Genomic DNA, 23,694 nt, shown 5'->3' with positions numbered 1-23,694 from the left:
TGCCCCTACATCTCCAGTCAGGAAGCACAGAGAGTAGTCCAGGGGGTCCTAAGTCTGCCTCCCAGCCTCTGCCCGAAGGAGCCTGGTTTCTCTACTTAACAGTTGATAACAATAATAACTCCACAGTACAGTTCTTGATGGGAATTATCTGATAGATATGAACTAGTTCAAAATCAGTATTTAAACTAGTCTCATGTTATTAAAGAATGTTTTCCTTTGCATTTTATCTTTAACTTTTTTTTTATATCTTCTGAAAGCCCCTCCACAGTGTCAAAAATTGGTTTTAAATGCAGAGGTTTGAAAAGTTCAGCTTACAAAACTTTTTTTACTGTAGATACAGAAACCTGTGTCTGGTATCAACTGAGACCTGCCTAAATTTGGGAGCTGACGGAAAAAAGTTAAATTACGTAACACTGTGTGCCACTTGTCTTCTTGCATAGCCTTCACTTACAGAAGTAGCATGTTCCCCAAGTTCATGTTTAATCATAAGAAAATGTCCAGTCCTCTCATGCAAAGCTCGTGAAATGGTTTGGGAGGTTTGGTTTTTATCACCAGATGTTGTCCATCCTAGCTTCTCCAGATGTGTGTGTGTGTGTGTGTGTGTGTGTGTGTGTGTGTGTGTGTGAACATATATGACATGGTGATGTGGTGAGCATAGAACAACTTTGGGGAGTCAGTTACAGGGGTTGACCTCAGGCTGTCAGGCTTGGCAACAAATGTCTTTGCTGCTGAGCCATCTTGTCTGCATATTTGTGAGATTTTAAAGGACAAAGGGTTAAACACTTGCATGGACCTCAGTGGGTGAAGATGGAAGGAGCTGCTGAGAGACAGTGAAGAAATGAAGATGCCAGGTGTATTTGAACAGGAGCCAGGTTGCACCTTGACCCTGGTGTTCAGAAGCGCTGACAATAATTTTCAGGTGAGGCCCAAGTCCTATTCTTCTTGAGTCACTACAAAAGAAAGGAAAAGAGCGAAGTGCAGAGAAGGGAAGCAATCACAGTAGCCCGGCTGATCCCAGCAGAAGATGCCTGGAGAGCTCTGAGACTCTCCCTTTTAGGAGGAAGTCACAGCCCATCTCTCTAACACCTGCAGGAATGAAGAGGGCAGAGTTCATCAGCCTCTAGTGGGAAAGATGAAAGCGAGAGGACCTAGGTCTCCACTTCCTCTGCCAGACCAAACACTGTTTTACAGTAATACTAGGAGATGTGTATACCTTAAAAGAAACGGTATAATCTGCAGTCTGTTTTTATGTTTGTTGTACAGAACTATTTAAAAACCTTGGGTGGTCAATTATGAGAATCAGAATATTTGGGAAAATTCCATGAAAAGGCCACTTACCAAAAGCAATCATCTAAACTTAATGTGAATTGGAGTATCACGGAAAGTCACGGAGCTGTGTTTTTATTTTGTACTGAGTAATCATAGTCATGAAACTAGGGGTAGTCATCTGTAGGCTGGAGTGATGGCTCAGTCAGTACTGTGCTTGCAACCATTGGACCTGAGTGTGCTGACCAGAACCCACATCAAAATGTCAGGCGTGGGGCTGGAGAGATGGCTCAGCCAAGGCTAGGTGCTGTTCTTAGCAAGGACCCAGATTTGGATTTCGGCGGCCACATCAGTGTCTCACATTTCCCTGTTGCTCTAGCTTCAGGTAATCTAGTGCCCTCTTTTGCCTTCTATGAATACCCATTCTTACCTGCAAATACCAGTACACACATGGGGTAGGGGGAGAGAAGAGAGATAGAGAGAGAGAGGAGACAGAGAGGAGGAAGGGGAGAGAGGAGAAGATCAGAGAGGGGGAGAGGGAGAAAGGGAGACAGGGGAGAGGGAGAGAGGGGAAGAGAATGAGGGGTGGGTGGGAGGGTAAGGGGGAGATGGGGAGAGAGCTATAGTCAAGGCTGAAGCTGAGCATTGATTCCTTGGCTGAGGCCGTTTCAGTGGACACTGAGGACATCTTGGTTCCCATCATTGCCTCAGATTTGTAGGAATACTCAAAGTCTTCATTAGTTCAGCCAGATTAACACAGGGCTTCTCTTCTTTGCCTCCTGCCTCCTCCTTCCTTTCTGCCTTGTGTTGGGTACCTGGCCCTTTTTCTGTCACTGTGCAGGGCTCAGGTGTGGCACAGCACCCTGCCTTTTCTTTCAGTGTGCAACAGCATGCTTTGTGGTTGATGTTCTAACTAGGAAGGAAGGTTGTATGTGGCATCCACCTGATGTTCCCAGGATAGCTGCAGTCTCCCTTTGGCAACTCTCTCAACACCAGATGCTTTTTTTGAGATAGGATCTTACATACCTAAGGCTGGCCTCAAACCATTTAGCCAGAATGACCTTAAACTCTTAGACATCTTGACTCCACCCGTGACCCCAGTGCTGGGATTAGCAATTAACTCCTGTTCCTCCTGCCTGCCCTTCCCAGTGTAACAGGAGTCTGCCATCATTCTCTGCTTCATCCAGTGCTGGAGACAGAGTCCGTGGCTTTGTGCATGCTAGGTGCATGCTCTGTAAACTGCCACATCTGCCCCAGGAGCTCTTTGTAAGCCTGGATGAACTTCATTACAAGACTCCCAAGCTTCCATCCTCTGCATACACCTTGCCCTCCTTAGTCATCTGCTTTAGACAGGTTATCCATGGCGCCATTCCTGGCCCTTCTTTAGTCAAGACCAATAGTCTCACAGCCTTCCTGGTGAGGACGGGGCTATGACTCCAGGTTTCTCTTCCTAGACACATGTCCTCGCTGCTCTGGCAGAAGACAAATTAGTTTGGATTTCAGCTGCTCAGCAGCGAACATACCAGTTTTGAGTGAAGAAAGAAGCTAGATCTGGACAATTCAGTATGTGTGTGTATGTGAACATGTGTGTTCATATACTTATGTATATGTATGCACATATTACGGTTGTACATGTGTACGTATGTCTAAGCAAATATGTGTAAGTAAACACACATGTATGTTCTTTTATAGAGATATGGGGCGTGTATCATGAGCACATGTGAGTGTGGATGTGCTAATCTGTGTATACGCATGTGTAGTATGTGTGTACTTACATAAGTGTGCACATGTGTATGTTTGTGCGTGTGGATTTGTGTGCTTGGATATATGTATAAATATATCTGTGGATATGCATAGATGCATGAGTGGACATGTGTGTGCATTTGTGCATATGTGTGCATATGTGTGCATGTTTGTGAATTTGTGGCTAGTGCACATATATGTGCATGTGTGTACTTGTATGTGTGCTTGTGTGTGTGTGTGTGTTTGCTGTGTCTGAGAGGTATTGCCAAGGCAGCACTGCAAAAGTGAAAGGCTGTGCAGTGCCTTGCAAACACCACTGTCAGTATGGAGGGAACTTGTACCTGGAGACAAAGCAGTTAGCAAATACTGTGGGGATTTTTTGTGGTGAAATTTCAATGGTTAATACAAAGAGAAAAATTACTTCCAGACACCCCCCTAAGGGTGTTTTATGGACATAGTCATTATAGGGGAGTTGTCCTTGTGGTCAGTCAGAGTTCTAAGATGTTTGGGCCAGTTGTGTAAACTTCTGAGGTCTGAGATCCTAAGCCTAAGTCTACAGAATGGGCTGTGGCTGCTGCAGATGCTTGTGGAAGGAGGCTCGCCTGAGCGGGGGTCTCACTGTGGAGGGTGGTGGGCAGGCCAGATGGGGCACGGCGGTGTGTGTGTGCCCAGCCACAGCGAGAATCTTTCTGCCTGGTACAGAGCCTCCTGAAGGACAGGCCAGAAGGCTGTTTAGCTGCTCATTTTCTGCATAGGTGATGCGCACTGTGTCACTGCTTCTCCACATGGTCCTTCAGTGGTCGTGAGCAATGACCTCAAGCGCTGCAGCCTGATCCAGGGGCTGCTGAAGCTGTCTTTGCTCCCGGGGTGCCTGGTCTTTTAAGGTGTTGAGTTGGCAACACTGCTCCTGACATCTCTCTCCAGCATCGTTCACCTCAGGGCTTCTAAAGAGTACAGTGCATTCTAGAACCCTCACTACAGAACCCGAGCTTATCCATTAACAAGAAACCAAAGGAAGGAATCCAGTTAGGTTCACCCTTTGCATTGTAAAAAGATCAAACCCTCCCTTCCCAGTGAAAATGATGAAAGACGAGTCTCCTTGTGGGGGCTCCAGGGAAGTTTGGATTCCTGTCAGAGGTTTCATGTACTACCCCAGGATCAGGGTTAGTGCTGCCCTTCAGCAGCCGAGGCTAACTTTCTGTCGATTCAATCTCCTGTCTAGAAGTTTCCGAATAAAAGGCATTCTCTCTCCGCACATGACTCAGAGCGTTCAGCAGAAATGGCAACAAGATCAAACAGTTTCCAGATGACTTATCGTGCCTCCCAGTCAGGAAGAGAGCCACCTCAGCCTCATTTCCATACATTTGTGTCGATTCACGCACCCCTCAGAGAAAATCAAAATTAATGGAGCCAGGTTTTGGAATATGTGTGAATATTTTGAGTTGAATTAAAGGGGTGGGGGAGACAACTGATTAGTAAATTGTCGTCTGCAATTTGACCCCTGGTGCGTATGTGGAATGCTGGGTATAGCATCATGTATCTGTATGTCCAGTCCTAAGGAGGTGGACACGGAGGGTCCGTGGGGACCCAGGCCAGCCACTTTGACGTGAGGAGCACTGGGATTCGTGAGGCCCTCTCAAAAACTGATCTAGAGAACTATCAAAGAAGACACTACACATTGATTTCCAACCTTCACGTGGAGTGGACACATGTGTAGTTATCCCCGCACATGAACGCGCGCGCGCGCGCACACACACGCGTACACACATACTCCCTCCCTTTCCCTATTACACAGAGACACATACACAAACACATACACACTCTCCTCTCTCTCTCTCTCTCACACACACATACAGAACCAAACTGAAAAAGACTAAAATGAAACCTAATCATCTTTGACATCATTATGCCAAATACTATCTAGAAAATTACAATTATAAATAATTGCAATTATGATCATGCCTACCAGTGGAAAGATTTATTGCTTTAACTATAGGTTTAAGAGCTTTTAAATGGAAGCCAGAGAGATGGTTGAGTCATTAAAAACTGTTGCTTTTTCAGAGGACCCAGTTTAGTTTCTAGAACCTACAATGGGCAGATCAAATTCCCCTGTAATTCTAGCTCCAGGGGATCCAGTACTCTCTCTCTCTTTTTCTCTCTCACTCTTTCTCTCTTTCTGTCTCTCCCTTCTTCCCTTTCTCTCCCCCTCACACTAAAACAAATATTTAAAATTAAATACAAAATTTTAAAAATATTTTAAATGTTTCATTTTCTCCAACTTATTTAATAGCAAACCCTCACTGTCATTGATTTGTCTGTCTTTTGGAAGCATCTCTTTTAAACTTTATGCAAAGCTGTGCATAGGTTTGTTTGGGGACTAGCTATGTGGAAATAGCTGTGAGTACTCAGTGTCCGTGAGCTTTTCCTTGCACTGGATGGTTTGATATGTCACAAGTAGAATCATAATGTTCTTATGCAAAGCTTGTATGTCATTTCAATGAGTTCTACTCAAAGCAGTGTTTAAACAGAAGCCCTGTGCCCATTAGTATTTCAGCCAAAAAAGTAAATATTTGGAATAGACACACTGCAGTAATATTTCTACTCCTGGCAAGAACATTGATTTCTTTCATGCCCCGTTGTCAGAGGCTGGCACTCGATACCACCTGTGGCTCACACTGGAATTTGAGTCCAGGTTGGTATTTTCTTTTCCGCTAATATGAGTGAGCATGCAAACAGGTGTGGATGTCTGTGTCTGAAGTGCTGAGTGAAGAAATCACAGTGGCTCCATTAGCCACTCAAGTTACACTGATCCTGTCGGGAGAACTGAGCACCTTCCAGCCACCACATTCTCGAGTGGTGATGGGTTTTAAAGTGCCGTTCTTTTCTTTGTAATGAGCTGGTTTCATTGATGTGTATGTGCATTTCCCTGCTTGTCTGTTTGCGCACTATATGTATGCAGGAGCCTGCACAGGCCAGAAGAGGGCGCTGTATCCCTTGGGACGGGAATTAAAGGGGGCTGAGAGCAGCCCAGCGTAACTGTGGGAGGGAACTCCTGGCCTCTGTAAGAGCAGTGTATGTGTAGACCCTGAGCTGTGTCTCCAACTTCTCAGCACATTTAAACTGTGGGCAAATTTGCTCAAGTGAAGTGTCATCCTCAAGTCTGACAAGAAAACCAGACAAAATAGTAAGGAATAGTCAGGAAACAGTCCAGGCATTGTCTCAAACACACACTGTGCTTGAATCTACACATGCGGTTATTTAGTTCTCAAAATAAATGCATGAGCTAGGTGTTGGTTTTTAAAGGTAAGGTCTCGGGTAGTCCAGACTGGCTCCTCCTGCTTCCGGCTCCTGAGTGCTGGGGATACGGGTGTGCGCCACCTTGCCTGGCTCAGGTGATGCCGGGGCGCACATGCTGAGGCTGCATCCCCAGCACAGTGAGTATTCTTACACAAGGCCTCTTGAAGAAGACTCGGGAGTTTAATAACTTCTCAAAGTCAGTGACCTCTATGTGCCTTCAGGCCTGAAGCCAGAGCCCACACCAGAGGCCAACACAGAAGTAGAGCTTTTACTGCCTGGGGTTGCTCCCAGGCCAGGATTCGTTTCTGTTTGGTTCTCACTCAATGACTGTCTGGAGCTTCTCTTGGGCCCCCAAGGCCATAAAAGCATATTACATGACAGGTAACTGACAAAGAGGATGTTAGTCACTTTCTAAAATCTTTTTTCCAAAAGATTTGTTTTTAAAATTATTTGTGTGTGTGTGTGTGTGAGAGAGAGAGAGAGAGAGAGAAAGAGAGAGAGAAAATGGATATGTGGACACTAAGAAAGTACCCAAGGAGGCCAGAAGAGGCTGCTAGGCCCCTTGGAGCTGAAGTTGTATTGACTATAATTCTAGCTGCTGCCATGAGCATTGGAAACTTAATTTGGACCCTCTGCAAGTGGAGTATTTGCTCTTAATCACTGAGACATCTCTCCAACCCCCCAAAGTCTATTGTTACAAAAGTGGTTTGTACCAATTAAAGATTTATTCCTTTGTTTAATTTTCAGCAAGCTTACCTCACAATTACTCTGTGCTTCTGAGAGTGCTACCATGATGTTTTACCTAGTACTCCGTTCCTTCGTTCCTTCCTTCCTTCCTTCCTTCCTTCTTTTACTTATTTAGTAAATAATGCTACACAATGTTTTGTAAAATTGTAGTGATATTGATTTTACATTTATTTTTACATTTCCTTTGATATTACAGCTAAGGCTATGTTAGCATTGTTGCCAAAAACCTCACAGGTTTGGTAAACTCCAACCTGCATCATCTACCCTAGGATCAGCTTGAGAGTCAAGGAGCCACCGCTAAGAACAATTCGTTTGTGCGAATATGTGTGGGCATGGGTGTACGCGTGTGTAGTACACGCACGCGGGTGTGCTGGCATGTGTGGGGGACAGGCCACAGCTGTTCCTCAGGTGCCATCTATCTTGTTTCATTGGAAAAGTTTTGAGATTCATTTTTATTTTAAAATCATGTCTGTGTATGGGGGGGGGGTTATGTGCACATGAGGGCAGGGACCTTCTGAGGCAAGGAGAATGTCAGAGTCTATAGAGCTGGAAGCTTCGGGAGCAGCTCTATGTAAGTGCTGAGGATAAAAATGGCCCCTGTAAGAGCCACAAAAGGTTTTAACTGTTGAGCCATCTTTCCAGCTCCTGCCTTGTTTTTGAGACAGGGTCTCACTACCTTGGAGCTCACTGATTTGACATGGCTGGCTGGCCAGAGAGTCCTGATCTGCCTGTCCCTACCTCCCTAGCACTGCCATTGCAAGGGCATGCCTTCAAGCCAGGCTTGGATCGAACTCAGGTCCTTATGCTTTCTGGGAAATCGTTTTATTAACTGAGCCATCCACGTGGCACACTGGAACAAGCTGCTTTAGAGAAGCATCCCCTAACTTCATTGCATGTGCTTTTCTTCCACCCCCATCTTGCATCTCACTCTCTTACCCTCTCCCTTACTGTCTGTCCTCTTGCTGTCTTAGAAGGAACAAAGGAGGTTGTGTATAGGCCGCAGTGATCCCTGCAAGGCTGTCTGTCTTCCTGCTCGGTAAGCCCTGTCTGTCTCCATTTCTGTGATGTCAGCTCCATGTCTCAGCATTCCATTATCCTGTGGACCTATTAAATTCACTGTGTCCTTTATCCCAGACACAGAACTGAATATCTGTAGTGACTGATGCGACTGCTAAGTAGATGGATTAAAGAGAAAAACTAAATGACTCTGGGATTTTACAGGATGAGAGTCCTTTCAGACACTTTATGATCTCAGATGTCCTGAGATCAAGTGTGCTCACAGCTCCTGGGGGTTGTATTAGGGAGACTGTGTCATCTGAAGTCTCTTCCCGCTGCTCTTCTCACCTGCTGCTCACACCTTACTCGAGTGAAGAAGTAATTAGCGGTGCAATCAGAATCCTGGCTTAATATTGACTCATCCCAAATGTTGTGATAGTTATTTTCTTGCCAGCCAGGAGAAGAGTAGGGCTGCATCAAGAAAATAATACATGTGTAAATCCAAAATTGCTTGTATTCATGGTCAGGCTTTTGCTTGTCTTCTCTAGTTCTGTGGATTCTACACGTGACATTGTGTGTGGCTCTGTAGTCATGCACACTGCTGCTGCTGAATCCAGGTGTGCAGACGTTTCGTCTCTGTCAGCCCCATGTAGAATTAAGTCCTGCTTTGAAGATACAAGGAAACGTTCTCTTAGTTTGGAGGCAGGGCATGTAGCTCAGTTGGCAGAGTGCTTGTCTGGCATGGAGGACACGCTGGGTTCTGTCACTAGCACCACACAAACATGTGGTGGGGCATGCCTGCAGCCCCAGCACGCGGGAGGCAGAGGTGGGAGGACCAAGCGTCCTCCTGAGCTGCCTAGTGAGCTTAACCAGTTCCCCTTACTCGGGGCTGTGTCTCAAAAAGCTAAGGAGAGGGCTACAGAGATGGCCTGGCAGTTAAAAACAAGCAGGAGACAATAGCTGGAGTCCCTAGGACCTGCTTAAATCCTTGGTAGGCATGGCATCTTCCCTTCAATCCCAGTCTTGGAAGTCAGGAGATTCCCCATAGTATGCCAACCTGTAAAGCCAGCTGTATCCGTGGACTCTGGGCTTTACTGAGAGACCCCACCTCAAAGATTAAAGTAGAAGATTGATCAAGGGAGATTTCTAATACCTCAGGCTTCCACATGCACACACACACACACACACACACACACACATTCATACACATGCGCATTCATACACGTGTTCCTGCACACATACACACATGCACACAACACACAAACATATACATGAAAAGAGGAAAAAGAAAAAGATGAGGTGGAGGAGATCTCAGTAGAAAATCCTTTATAGTCAATCACTGAATGAAGAATTGTTCACTGTGTGTCGACTGTATGTTGGGGTGTTTTTGAGGCACACATTTGTAGGCACTCAGTGTTCACATCAAATGATGCTAGGTTCTAGGAACTATTTCACGGTGTTTTCCCCGTAACTTGGTGCTTTCTTCCAACAGTGCATAATAGTTGAAGGAACTGAGGACTGCAGAGTGACCCCTCCTGTGCTGCAGCTAGTCCAAGCTTCTGACTCATGCCCTCTGACTCTGCCCATGTCCCTAAGGTTGTCTCTTACCTTCTGTCCCCTGATCGCCCGTGGAAAAGAAAAAGAAAACCTTCTTTGCAGTTATTTACAAAAGATGGTCACGGGTTCGTCTCTGTTAGCATTTGCATTCTCTGCATTAATGATGCTTGAATGTAAACATTCCTAAGATAAGTGACTTTTCATTTCTTATCACCCACGGCCCAGCCAAATAGAAAGGAAGGAAGAGGTGAGCACACCGCTTGCCACATGTCTGGCTTTAGCGTTTAGAATCCTGCTCTCTAATCTGAAGTATCTTTGTAGGTATTCTTGGAATTTAACTGCAGTGTGTAAGCCGGGGTATGGAGAACAATGAAGGAATGCTCACTCTGGAAGTCATTTCTAAATATTTGTAAAATCCTTCACTGGACACAGAAGCCAGATTCCATCTTGAAATCTTGTTCTCAGTTTCCCAGATTGCCTGCCCACCTGAATGTGCCTAGTGCCCAAGCCAAACACCCCAAGATTTTGGAATGTAAAGATACCAGATGCAAAGGACCAGAGCATTCGCTGGGCGACTGATGAGGACTTGGGTTCCTGGGAAAGTTTTATTTTATCACTCGGTTATTGTCCACAATCTGCCATCCACTCAGAGGTTTTGTTGGCTTTGATGCAATTTTCTACTTTCTGGGCTATCACTGCTCTGCTGAGCACTTTCCCATCCAGACAGATAACAGCATCTGGTGACGGCTTTCAGTTTCATTATGACCTAGAAGTCTCACAGGTGTCGGGTTGCTCTGTGCAGGCTGATCTCTGACTATGACTTATTTAGCCTGTTATTTATTGGCCCATAAATCAGGTTCGCCTCTGCAAAAGAACTCACTAATTCTTCCAGCATGAAAAGCTCCAAAGATATTTATCAACACACGTGTAAGTAATATAGTTGGGAGGTTTCTGGTCTATTGTAAGACCATTTAGTAAAGAGATCACTGGCCAATTGAAGTGTGACTTGAATTCCAGGTTTCAAGGTTTCTGTCTTGAGGGGTATTCAAGAATGACAGGAATCATACTGTTAAGGAAGGCATTGTCCCAGGTCTATTTGAGAGTCTCAGAAGTGAGGCTGGGGACATGAAACTTACTTGCTGAGCAAACATGAGTACCTGTGTTTGATCCCAGAACCTACAATAAAACAAAACAAAACAAAACAGCCAGACAAGTGGTAAGTGCTTGTGATGCCAGCACTGGGGAGGGGAAGAGAGTTGAATCCTTGGGCTCACTGACCATCTAGCCTATTTGATGAGCTTTAGGCTAGTGAGAGACCGGTCGCAAAAAAAAAAAAAAAAAAAAAAAAAAAAGGTTGAAAGGTTGTGCCTGAGAAATGACTGGTTGATCTCTTTCCTCTCTGTGTGTGTATGCACACATATGCTCACCTTTGTACATGTGAGCATGCACACATGTGAACATGCATGTGTACCTGCGAGAATAGGAATATTAGAAAGGTCCCTCTCCAGCAGGAGGTGAACACTTCATATTATTCCTGGGCTGCAGCACAAAAGAGAAAAGGTAGCTGAGCCAAGTGAAGGCCTAATTTCTGAAATTAAATGCATCATAATTTTCAACAATTTTAGTGAACATTTTTCATGAGCTTGTTTATGTGTTTCAGAACCAACTGCATTATACTGACCAAGAGCCACGACAGCGTTCTGTTTCTTCAAGCTGTTAATTCTCATGTTGGGAACCTAATGTGGGAAAACACATAAAGTTACTTCTCATAGCATTTGTCTGTCTCGTGTGGGAGTAGACCAAGCGTGACCAGAGGTCAGGACTAGAGGTCAACACAGGGTGCCTCCTTCTCTCTTGTCACCTTGTTATCTTTGGGTAGGGCCTGGAGCCTCTCGCTGGGCCCAGAGTTCATCAGTTGGCTAACCTGGATAGCCAGGCAAGCTCTTAGGAGTCTAAGAGCTAGAGCTGGTGCATGCCCCACTCTTTATGTTGGTTCTGGGAATTGAACTTACATCCGCATGCTTGTGCCGCAAGTGCTGTACCCACTGAGCCATCTCCCCAGCCCCACAACAGTGTTTAAAATCCTATGAAAGTAAGTTGCCTGGTAGTGCAGCCATGGCTAAGGGAATGCTCTCCCCACGTGTCTGATGTTACCAGATGCATAAGGGAGAAGTTCCTGCCGTGTAACGCATCCAGCATGTGCTGCCTGTGGCACATGCACTCAGGTTCTGGGGTACACTGGCGACAGCATGACGGCCCTCTGTGGCTGGGCCTTGTGGCTGAGCGTCTTGCGGGAGGCAGACCTTGGGGAGGTGAGCACACTGTCTTTTCATCTGGGTCTTTAGTGGAGTGAGTTTGACTGTTTAAAACTTGTCTCACGGGGCTCTAGAGAGGGCTGGATGGGCAAAGGCGCTTGCCGCACAAGCGTGAGGATCTGAGTTTGACTCCCTGGCACCCCATAAAAATCCAGGTATGCTGGTGTACACACCAGTGACCCCAGTGCTGAGTGGAGAGCAGAGACAGGAGGGTCACTGGGGCTTGCTGGCCATCAGTGAGAGACCTCGTGTCAAGGAAATAAGGTAAGAAGATGAAGCAGGGAGCTCAGTGTCCTTTTCTGTGCACACTGGGATATACAAGTGCAAAATACAAACATTCAGAATAAAACTTGCCTTATCCAAGGTTGTTGGGAGTATAAACTAGTGTGTGACTTTGGAAATAAGTATGGAGGCTTCTCATAAATGTGAAAATGAAAATAGTATGTGATGTATCTATACCGTCCCTGGGCATATGCCCCAAAGACTCTGGGCCCTGCTTCAGAGAAACTGGGTCATCCATGTTCATTGCTGCTCTTTTCAGAATATAAGAAAAATGGAACAAACCTAGATATCTATCCATAGGTGGAGTGATAATGAAAATGAAAATAGCCGATGTTTGAATTCTATTTACCTGTAAAGAAAATGAAATTATAAAATTTGCAGGATAACAGATGAAATCAGAAAAGATTCTTTTTTGTTGTTTTTTTAAGATGGAGGGTTTCTCTGTGTAGCCCTGGCTGTCCTGGATCTCACTCTATAGACCAGGTTGGCCTCAAACTCAGAGATCCACCTGCCTCTGTCTCCTGAGTGCTGGGACTAGAGGCACCACCACCCCTCGATTTTGCTTTTTTAAAGCTGGAAAAGATAACGTTAAGTAAGGTAACCCAGTCTAAAAGATGGACGATGTATATTCTTTCTCTATGTGGATCCTGCCTCTGCTGACATAGCTATACAGAGGGTACAGATGTGACTAAGACCAGGCAGTTAGGGGCTCATGAGACTGGGAAGAAAAGAACAGCTTTGAAGGAGGTGGAGGTGGCATAAAAATAGAAGGGGGATATTGGGAAAAAGGGTACAACAGCTAGGTGAAGAGGGAATAGGGGAGAGAATTAACCAAAATAATATACATGAAGATCCCATGTGGAAACCTGGCCTTTCTAAGGTAATTTGCAGCAAAAGATTTTAGCAGGTAAAGAATTCATCCACCAAGCCCGACAACCTGATTTTGATGCTCAGGTCTCACATGAATGTTATCTGATCGCCATGTGTATGTCTCCCCCCCCCCCAATAAATATGATGTTACAAGAATGAGCCATACCATAAAATAAAATAAAAAAAGAAAGAAAGATTAAATTCTTGGTGTTACAATCTACAAACCATGGCGATACAAGATCGAAAAGAAATCATCAGTTAAAACAACTTTTAAAAGGTTCTGTCTTGAGCAGGTTTCTTGAGAGCTGAGTCAGTGTGTGGGTTGGGGGGCAGGTAACCCCAGGACTGACTGTCTGAGGTTCATCAGCAACTGGCAAGGAACATTCCAGCAGCCTGTAGGAAAGTGGGCATCTCAAGCTCTCTAACGCTCTATTCTAGAAACTAAACTGACTGCAATGTTCAAGTGTAGCAGGATTCCTGTTCCTCAACATTTGAAGTTTCACTGAGGTTCATTTTGTTTGACCTAACTGTTTTGGATAACGATATTTCTGCTTTTCACACTGTTTTTTTTTTTTTTTAATCTTGTTTGGTAGAAACATCATGAATAATTAATGAGTGTTTTTATTGTATTTCATGAAACTATAATGATGGGAAGTTTATTGTAGGAGACGAATAATGTGGTTTATTAGTTGGGCTGTTCTTTTGTAAACTCAGTTGTCTGCTCTTCAAAGTTTAATGAGCTTTCCTGTGACGAAGGATTCCATTAGGTATTTAAAGAAATTTGTTTTGGGGGCTGGAGAGATGATTCAGTCGTTAACAGTGCTTTGCTGCTCTTGCAGAGGCCCTGAGTTAGGCTGCCATAACCTTCATCAGGAAGTTTGCAGTCACCTGTAACTCCAGCTTCAGGGAATCTTCTGCCCTCTTCTGGCCCCTGTGGGAATTGCACTCATCTGCACATACCCACATATAGATACCCATGGACACGTAAATAAAAATAAAATAAAACTTAAAATTTAAAAGAAGAAAATTTGTGTTGGACTTTACCTTGCTGGATGTCTAAGCAAAGGTAAAGAAATGCTGTCATGCTACATTCAGTGATTTGAGTATTTGTCTTCCGTGATTGATGTGTTTAATGACTGTTCATTAAAGAAAAGACAAATATGCCTTTGTCAGGCTGGAGTGCAGGAGGGATCAGGAAGAGATGATTATCTTGCATTTGTACAAGTTGTGCGACATTCAAATTGATATAATTAACTGGTTGATTCTGACTTTGGGTTAACCTTGGAAATCATACACTAGGAGAGAGGGAAAAATGAAGATGAGAGAAGTTTTAGCTGTGAAATATTTAGATTTTTTTCATTAGAGTAAAACTCTCTCTCTGTGTGCATGCATGCGTGCATGTTCAGACAAGTAGAAGCCAAAGGTTGCTACCAAATGTCTTCTTTGGTCACTGCACCATTGATTTCACACAGGGTCTTTTTCCAGCTCAGCTGGCCTGGTTCACCAGAGATCCCAGGAGCCCTTTGACTCTTTTCTCTAGCAGTGTTGGGTTTTGTGAATTCTTGAGGATGGAACTCAGGTCCTTGTGTTTGCAGAGCAAGTGCTTTACCAACAGAACCATCTTTCCAGCCTTTTTTTTTTTTTTTTTTTAAATTTCTGTAAGAACATACATCTAATACTGTTTGGGGACTTTTTCTGTCTTGACTTTTTTTTTTTTTTAACGTAGCATCTTGTCTTAGTTTCATAACCTGTTGCTGTGATAAAATATTCCAACAAAAGCAATTTAACAGAGAAAGAGGGGTTTGGTCTATAGTTCATTATTTCAACAAAAACAAGATGGCAGCGATTTGAAACAACTAACATTTCAGCCATGGTGAAGAGCAGAGAGCAGTGAGTTAATGCCTTTGTGCCAGTGCTCGGCACCTTCTTCTCCCTTCTAACACAGCCCTGGGTCTCCTGCTTAGGGAATGCTTCCGCTTACAGGCCACTAATCCAGAGAATCAAGCAGGCCTGGTCCGCAGGCCAGCATGGTAGAGATGCTTCCTCACCAATACTCTCCGAGCTGATTCTACGCTTACTTATCATGGGTGGGTATGAGTATCTTGTCCACATGTACGTGTGTACACCACGTTTACCTAGTGCCTGTGGCAGTCAGAAGAGGGTGTCAGATCTGCTGAAACTGGAGTTACAGACAGTGGTGAGCCACCAGGTGGGCGCCCTGAACTGAACCCTGGGCCTCTGCAGGAGCAACAGGCACTCTTGACCACGGAGCCGCCTCTGAGGCCACTATGCAGAGCTTTGTGAGATAATATATAAAGGCCAACACCACATGTTATAATTTGGGTCTCATATTCCATGGAGACATAACTTCTACAACTGAAGTAAGTTGTAGAAAAGTGTTCAGTGTCATATTGTAAAGGGCACAATTTCAAACAAGCCCATTACCTTTTAGTCACAAGGTAGATGTTAAAAGTGATTGCTAAAGGGATGATAGAATAAATTTAAATTTTTTCACAGATAGGAACTAATTAATTTCTGAAAAATGTAAAATTTTCTTTTCTGATGGTGCAAAAGATTACCTGTGTTCCCACACTCTTCAATAGTATCTGAATGCTATTACTGTTTTAATTTTAGTCCATCTATTAGATATAAGACTTGAATTTTTGATGGTGAAAAGCATATCTTTTTCAGTATACATTAGCTGTAGAAATCTTTGATGAGTTATTTATGAATATTCTTCACCCATTTTTCTGATGGGGTCTGTTTCTTTCTGTTACTTGGAAGTGTTTGTTTTCTTTACAGTTGGTCTTATTTTTTTTCATAGCAGCTAGAAGTAATTTGTTGTTTTGTTTTAGTTCGGTCTATAAAATTTTAGCTTAAAATGTTATTGTTTTTATTTAAATTGTATATGGTATTTTTCTCTATGGTTTTTAAGTTCAATAATCTCTCTTCTTTACTCTGAATTTACAAAAACACAGTTTAATATATTCTCACAAAACACTCTTGATTTTCAGGGTTTGTGTTCATTTTTTTTAAAAGATTTACTTAATCTATGTTATGTGTATTTTTATTTTGCCTGCATGTATGTCTGCTAGCCAGTGACCATGGAGGCCAGAAGGAGGCATCTGATCCTAAAACCTGGAGTTACTGACGGTTGTGAGTTATCATGTGGCTGCTGGGAACCAAACCCAGGTGCCCTAGAAGAGCAAGCAGCCAGGGCTCTAACCTGCTGAGCCATCTCTCCAGACCATATACTTACATTTTTTAAGACTTTTTTTAAAACAAATCTTTCAAAAATTTGGATTTATACTATATGTGAAATGGTGCCCTGGAGGACTTCCTCCATCTGAAAAGAAAAGGTCTTAAAATATACTGAATTATAGAATTAATTAATTAAAAGTGTTTTCTTTATCATGTAAAGTGTTAACTTTACCAAACTTTAATTAAAATCACTGTAACCAACCTCACAATTCTGATTTTAGACTTTCTATTCTGTACCAGCGATTTATTTGTCCTTCTTATTATAGTAACTGCCTTAATGTTTGGGTTCTGATGTTTAAAATAATGTTTTAATATCTTGTAGCACAGCACTTCCTTAAGGGCCTTAGGAAATGAATGTTTTTGCATGTTCATTCTTCCATATGAAACGTAGAGTGATTTTTGCCTGCAACACTCACTTGCCCAAATAATCTCTTTGCACTTAGATTTTATTTTTGCAAATTTTTTTGCTCTTTCTTTTTTCCCTTTAGGGAGTTTTTCATGTTTTCTGGGCAACCACATGCACAGTCCTTTCCTGCGAGTCCTCTGTCTCATGACATAAAGGATGATTGCTCATTTTCTATGTACAGGGTCCAAAAGTACCACCATCTCTCTACCACCATGTATTTATATTTAAAAGATGCTTTGTTGCATTTAGAAGTCTGGTTTCAGGCAATGTCCTATCCACAAATAAAATTTATCTTATTTCAGGAAGGAAATTTTAATTACTCTGTGTCATTGTTCTGTGCTCAGTGCTCCCTCCACCATTTGTTTATCAGTTGCTGCTCTCCTGTCTTTGCTTCTTTTGTATAGGACTTCAGTGTCCATTGTGCCGGCAGCTTAGCATATTCTTTCTGTAATCAGTCCCTTTTGTCTGATGAATCCATGCATTGCTTTCCTATTTAAATACATATTACTTTTTTGAAGTTTTGTGTGTGTGTGTGTGTGTGTGTGTGTGTGTGTGTGTGTGTGTGTGTACAAGTTTGTGGACATGAATGTAGCACCCAAAGAGGCCAGAAGGGAGTTTGGGTCCTCTGGAGCTGTAGTAACAGGCAGTTGTGAGCTGCCCATCATGGGGTTGGGAACTGAACGTGGGCCCTCTCCAAGAGCATCAAGCACTTCACTATTTAGCCCTTTCTCAGACCAAAAAACAAGTCAAAACACTGGAAGCCACTTCCTCCAAATACTAACTTCATGAACTCTTATCCAGATGCCTATCAGATTCTCAAACCTTATATTTCAAAACAGTCCTTTTGTGTTTCAGAAATTCCCCCTTTCCCCTTCCTTTCCTGTGCAATGATGTTTGAGGTGTAATAGAAAACTCTGGGCTCACTCTGGGGCATCTAGTTCGATCTTACAATGGGGAGATGTGAAGAGCTAAGGGTGGTGCCCAGCCATGTGTCTGGAGGAGAATCTGTGATAAAATACTCAAGGGAGAAAGGTTTTATTAAATAGTAAAGTCCATCATGGTGAGATGCCATGGCTCAGGAGCCTGAAGTAACTGGTGACACCACATCCACAGTCAGGAACAGAGAGGCATGGGAGCTGTTTGGCTCCCTTTCCCCCTTTACATACAGTTCAGGGTCCCAGCCAGGGAACCGTGCCACTCAGGGGTCTCTTCACCCCAATCGGTGTGATCAAGTTAATCCTCCACATTCATGCTGGAGGCCTGTCTTCCAGGTCACTCTCTCCTGCCAAGCTGACAATTACCTTAACCATCGGCCTCCTCTGGCATTTCTCTTTGATTAGCCTCCTGGACTCTCAACCAATGCTTGTCTGACCTAGCAGGAGCTCATTACAACATGCTATTTTCTTTGAAAAGTGCTTTGAAGAATGTTTTCATCCTTTTAACAATGTCAGATATTTGATAGAGGCTTATTCCTCTTCCTTCAGGATTAAACCAACTCTGAAAAGAAGTGTTGCTTCTCTGTCTCAGAGACAAGAAGGGTTTTACCGAAACGAGGATGATGTGTGGGTGCACATGTGTGCACAAGCGTGTGGAAGCAAAGACTATTCTTAGATGTCATTCCTCAGTCACCAGCCACCTTGAGCTTTGGGGCAGGATCTCTCATTAGCTTTTAGCTTCCAGGTTTGCCTGGGCCAGTGACCAGCTAGTCCTAATGCTCTGTCTGTCTCTTCCTGTCAAGGACCAGGAATCTAAGCATGTGCCACCAGAGCTGGGCAGTGCACGTGGTTTATTGGGGTCAAACTCAGGTCCTGATGAGTGTGTGGTCACCACTCTACTACCCAAGGCATCTCTGGTTCCCAGGCGACTGTAATTAGAGGTTTGGGGAGGCCCGCCATGCACTTCTAACAACCCCGACAGCATTCACACACATACCCTAAGGGAAGCCTTAGAGAGGCAGAGTTTGTCTATCTTCTCAGCTGTTTCTTAGCTTTGTGTTGGGCTTTCTGAACCCCACAGTCAAAAAATTAAATCTCTGTATCTGTTTAATAAGTTGAGTTTGAGGGACCCATACAGTAGAAGGACAGAACTGAGTCTATAAGCTGTCCTCACTCCTCTTATCTCTTTGTGTACACACACACACATACACACACATCAAATAAAGACATGTAATCTAAAAAAATTAAAAAATTATGGAGAATTCTGTATTATTTATTAAACCTGTCTTTAAATATTTTTTTTGTTTCAAAGACTCAACTGGGTCTTAAAGAATCAGAAACTCTCAGCTCAGAAAAACTGCAAGAAATTGGATCTAGAATGTGGAGTCAGAGATAGGTCCTAGAATGCTGGCAAATGAATAAATTGACTTTGCGGTAATGTTCTGCTTTACCACTCCTCTTATAAATTCTTATTAAAACCCTATCAGTAATCCCAGTACTACAGGAGACTGTGCCAGAGGATTGTGAGTTGGTGCGTGTGGATTACATAGCAAGACCTTGTCTCAAGAAATACAACCAAAACAAACAAACTGAAGACCAGAGGTCATATAACACTTTATCCCTCTAACTGGATGACAAGATAAATGATGCAAGTCATTTCTAATTGGGTGCAGAAATCCCTGGGCATTCAGCAATCAGTAGCAACAACTGTGCCATTTATAATGTGCAAAGTTCCTAATTCATGCGACGGTAAAGTTTTGAAAAAAAAAATCTAGGTTTAAAAACAGAGCTTGGGGCTAGGGAGATTGCTTAGTGATTAATGTGAGTGTGAAAATCTGCGTTCAGAACCTCTGAACCCACATAAAGCCAGATGTAACTTTGCGTCTGTAATCCTGGCATTCCCGCAGTGAGATGAGGGGTAGAGATGGGGAAATCCCCAGAAGTCTGAAAGCCAGCCATCCTGGAACACACAGAGGAAGGTGTAGAATACCAGGGAGAAGGTGAAGACCAGCAGCCAAGGTCTGACTTCCGCATGCCTTGCCTTGGCACATGTGTGTGTGTGGCTATAGTCATGAGAACATTCTTGTGTGAGCACATACTGAAAGATTTCTTTTTTCAAGCAAACAAAAAGCAAAAAGAGACACAACGTGCTTGGATGTGAAGAAACTTCGGGTTCCTGACAATTTCACATTCACTGTGAGCTGCCAGTGCAAGCAGCTTAAATCATGTTCTCAGGAGCTGATAGGCAGATCCTGAAGGGACTTTCTGCTTTTGATCATTGATTGACTTAAACATGTCTGCAGCCGCAACCAAGGGGTGGGCATTAGCCATGGGTCATAGGTTTCTATTGAAACAGGAGCAGTGTCAGTTGACATTTGTCAAACCTTATCCTAAAGTATCATAGTTGGCTGCAGGTGCTGTTGGCCTTGGAAATATCCTAGGAAGTATGCACAAAAACCTCTTACAAAATTTGCTTCAAAGAACTATCAGCCAGTCTGCTTCCATAGTCTCCTGAGCTTGGAACAAGACCCAAATTAGATGCACTTCGATCCCTGGGCTGTGTTTTGCAATTCAAATATGCCAGTACTTTCCAAGGCAGCCTCTCCAGGGGCTCCCCAGTGGTGGGGTCTTCTGAGCGTTCACACATAAATGGGAATCTTTGTTCTCTGGAGCATGAAGCTGAGGGGAACTTGGGTAGAAAGAGGGCTGTGAGAGTAGATTTAAGAGCTGTGCTTTGGTGGTAAATTCAAACTCTGAAGGAAAACAAAAAGTGTCCCAAGTGAGTAGCTTCCAAGGCGGCTGGTAATGGGTGAAGTTAAGATGGCAGTTTGGGGAAGCTTTGTGGCTCGGCCAGTCTCTACATTATTTAAAAGAGCCATCCTCCATTCATTAAATGTCAGCAGTGCTGTATTGGAGGAGAAGTTCTGGAATGAGTAGGACTGTACATGAGAGGCCTCTGTTTACCTTTGGCCAAACCTGTTAGTCCCAAACTCATTCTTTTGGCCAGCAAAGAATGTGGCTTTGCTACATGAATTCTCTTTCTTATCTTGAGAATGTGTCCGGAGCAATTGCTACTTCCTCCCTCCTCCCCTTCTTCCATCCTTATTATTCTCCATCTCTCCTTCTCTCCGTGGGTGTAGCCACAGAAAGGCTGAATGTGGAGGTTAAATGACTTCGGAGTTTTTCTTTCCATCACCTTTATTGGGATTCAGGCTTTTGAAGAAAGCCTTTACTGAACCATCCTGCTAGCTCCTGGGCAATATCTCTATTCATTAGTTTTATTTGTTATTTCAGTGCCCTGAACAGTCATTTACATTTGTAGCACTAACAATTTCATGAAACATAGTCAGTTTGCAGCCTGGAGACCCCTTTGTTTGATGTTCAGCTTTGATTTTCCCCAGACAAGATTCTGGACCCTGGACAGCCGCAGACTCACTGTGTAGCCAAGAATATTCTACACTTGTAGTCCTCCTGCCATCACCTTCTGAGCGCCATGCGCCACCATACCTGAGCTGTGTGCTGCTGGGAATTGAACCCAGGACCTCATGCATTCTAGCCAGTCACTCCACCAACTGAGCATCATCCCAAGCCCAAAGATACTCAGCTTTTGATACAGCTCTAGAGCCAGCTTTTCATGAGCCTCTATGAAGTGCCCATTCTCTTTGGTTTACTATCTGTCAATGTGCCTGTCTATGGAACTGATGTGTGTCTGAACTGAGTCTTTGAGCACATGTGGTCAAATCATCCTTGGGTTGGCGAATCACACTGTGGCCCTATTAGAGATGTCAGCTTCAGTGTCCCTCTATTGATTACTGCCCTGGTTGCTGGGATCAAACACCTGACAAGTACCTTAGGGAAGAGCGGGTTTATTTCGGCACTCAGCTGGAGGGTGTGGCCTGCCGTGCTGGAGAATCATGACAGCTGAGTTTGAGGCACCAGTTTCATGGCATCTGCAGTCTGGAGGAAGAGAGAGTTGAGTGGTGGTGTTCATCCTGCTTTCTCCTTTTAGGCTGCCACCCCAGCCTTTGTAGCAGTAGTCCCTCACCTAGGATGGCTCTGCTTACTTCAGTTAACCTGATGGGAAAAAATCCCCCACAGACGTACACAGAAGTCTGTCTCCTAGATGATTTCAGATCCTATCAAGTTGACAGAATTAACCATCACAGCCACTGTCTTGGGGGCTCTGTTCCTGGGCATTCTTTCTCTCCCTGACCAGCCTAAAAGGTGAGTCTCCCTCTATTCTGTACTCTGGTCTAACAGCACAGACTGTTTAATTTCATCTGTCTCCGAACTATGTGTCAAGGAGTGCGTTTTCTGTTTCTGAGCTCCCACTGCCCAGTGCAATAGACACCCTGTCCATGTCGGAAGGAATGAATGGTGGGCACTGGGTCCTGACTGGTTGAGCTGAATTGACTGGAGCGGGCACACCCTCTCCTGTCAGAGAGGTGGGATTGAGTGCAGGTGATGTAATAGCTCTTGACAGGGTAGTTAAATATTGACAGGCACGAGGAAGCACACCAGAGCTGGCCACACACAGGGAAGGAAGGGCTGACAGTGCCTGTCAGGTCACAGAGCTGAGGCTGACAGTGGTTGCGGCGATCCTGGTGACCCAGCTGAGGTGGCTTGCTGTATCTGTTGCTTCAGTGGAGGTAAGCTTTGGAGTCAGGCTGGGGAGCCAAAGGCTAGCTAGATGCCACTGAACACAGCCTCTGCACCTGTGGCTTGGTGATAGCTTGGAGTCCAGATGATTTCCCTGGCTACCCACTCTTGTACACCTCAGCTGGCCATTACCTAAGGCAAGATGCACGAATTCCACCTTACCCTGAAGATCTGCGCTTTAAAGCCTCCTCTGAGAAAGGAGGTCCTGGTGCCTTTTTCTGAATGCCTGGGACAGGAATTCATCCACATGCTTCATTTGCCAGTATGCTTTGATGGTAATGATTAGAGACATGTGCCTGGCACTCCATTAAGGAGGTCACAAGCAAGTTCACTCCTACCTGGAAGCTGCTTTACAGACTTAAAGGGGGAGGGGGAGGAGGGACGTTAGGCAGCCCTTCAAGTGTGGTGCAGAAAGAAGGCGTACGGAGATGGGAGGGCAATGGTGTGGGGGTGAGAAAAGGTCAGCAGACAGCAGGCAGAGGTGGCTTGGGTGAGCCGAGCCTGAACTGAGGACAGGGCTGTGTGTCACCTTGACTGGGGAAAGCGCTCCATGAAATTAGAGAAGGACTCCAGTCAACAGGCCTGGCTCAGGCAAGCCTTTTAGAAAACAAGACTTGCCTTGCTCGGAACTAAGTGTCCCTTGCAGTTAGAAGAAGCAGCCAGGCCAGAGCTCCGTTTCGTTTATTCACTTGCTGCATGTACACATGCATGGGCGGAGGCTTGCGAATGTGCCTGAGTGTGTGTTTACATGTCTGCTCACCTCTCCACCTTATCCCCTTGAGACAGGCTCTCTCACTGAACCTAGAACTAGGCTGACATTTCGCATGCCCCAGAGATCCTCCTATCTTGGTTCCCCGCGGTGCTGGGGTTACAGGCAGCCATGCCCGGCTTTTCAGGCTGGGGATTCTAACTCAGGTCCTTGTGCTTGCACAGAAAACATTCTTACCCATTCCCTAGCTTCATTTTATCTGTCTTTGTGAGGGAGAAAAAATGATGAGTGACAAGGGACAGCAGTGAGGGGAAGAGCTGCCAGGTGAGGCAGGTTGGATCTAGCTAAGACAGCTTCCTCTTTATGAACTCCATATCCACTGGGAATTTTGTGGACAAGGCTGAAGCTAGGCAGCTCTAGCTGACCTTGTCAATATCACTTTAACACTATATTCTCCTACCGCGTCTCCCTAAGGTTTGATGATAAGACAAAACAGAGAATAATCGGGGAGTATCATTCATCAGAAGTGAAAAGAAATATCAAGTTATCCGTCACATCCCATTGAATCTTTAAATAAACAAAGTGGTCTTTGGGCATTCTGTGTGTGTGTGTGTGTGTGTGTGTGTGTGTGTGTGTGTGTGTGTGTGTGTG

General features: G+C 44.3%; 1 protein-coding gene across 4 annotated transcripts in view; it reads left to right on the top strand.

Moving 5' to 3' along the window:
- Nckap5 (NCK associated protein 5) overlaps positions 1 to 23,694 on the top strand; it is a 698,576-nt gene that overhangs the window by 55,877 nt on the left and 619,005 nt on the right. Inside the window, exon 1 of one of the 4 annotated variants that reach the window (XM_055601996.1) lies at positions 22,272 to 22,324. The exons of the other annotated variants lie outside the window; for them this stretch is intronic. The gene's annotated coding sequence lies outside the window, so the exon portion shown is untranslated. Of the gene's footprint in view, positions 1 to 22,271; positions 22,325 to 23,694 lie in introns of those variants that run through there. 4 annotated transcript variants of the gene reach the window in all.

This window comes from Psammomys obesus, unplaced genomic scaffold (assembly GCF_907164565.1).
Source record: "Psammomys obesus unplaced genomic scaffold, mPsaObe1.curated_primary_1811, whole genome shotgun sequence".
Taxonomy (NCBI): domain Eukaryota; kingdom Metazoa; phylum Chordata; class Mammalia; order Rodentia; family Muridae; genus Psammomys; species Psammomys obesus.
Note: the sequence above shows the minus strand (reverse complement) of the source record. Positions and strands in the feature narration are given on the sequence as shown.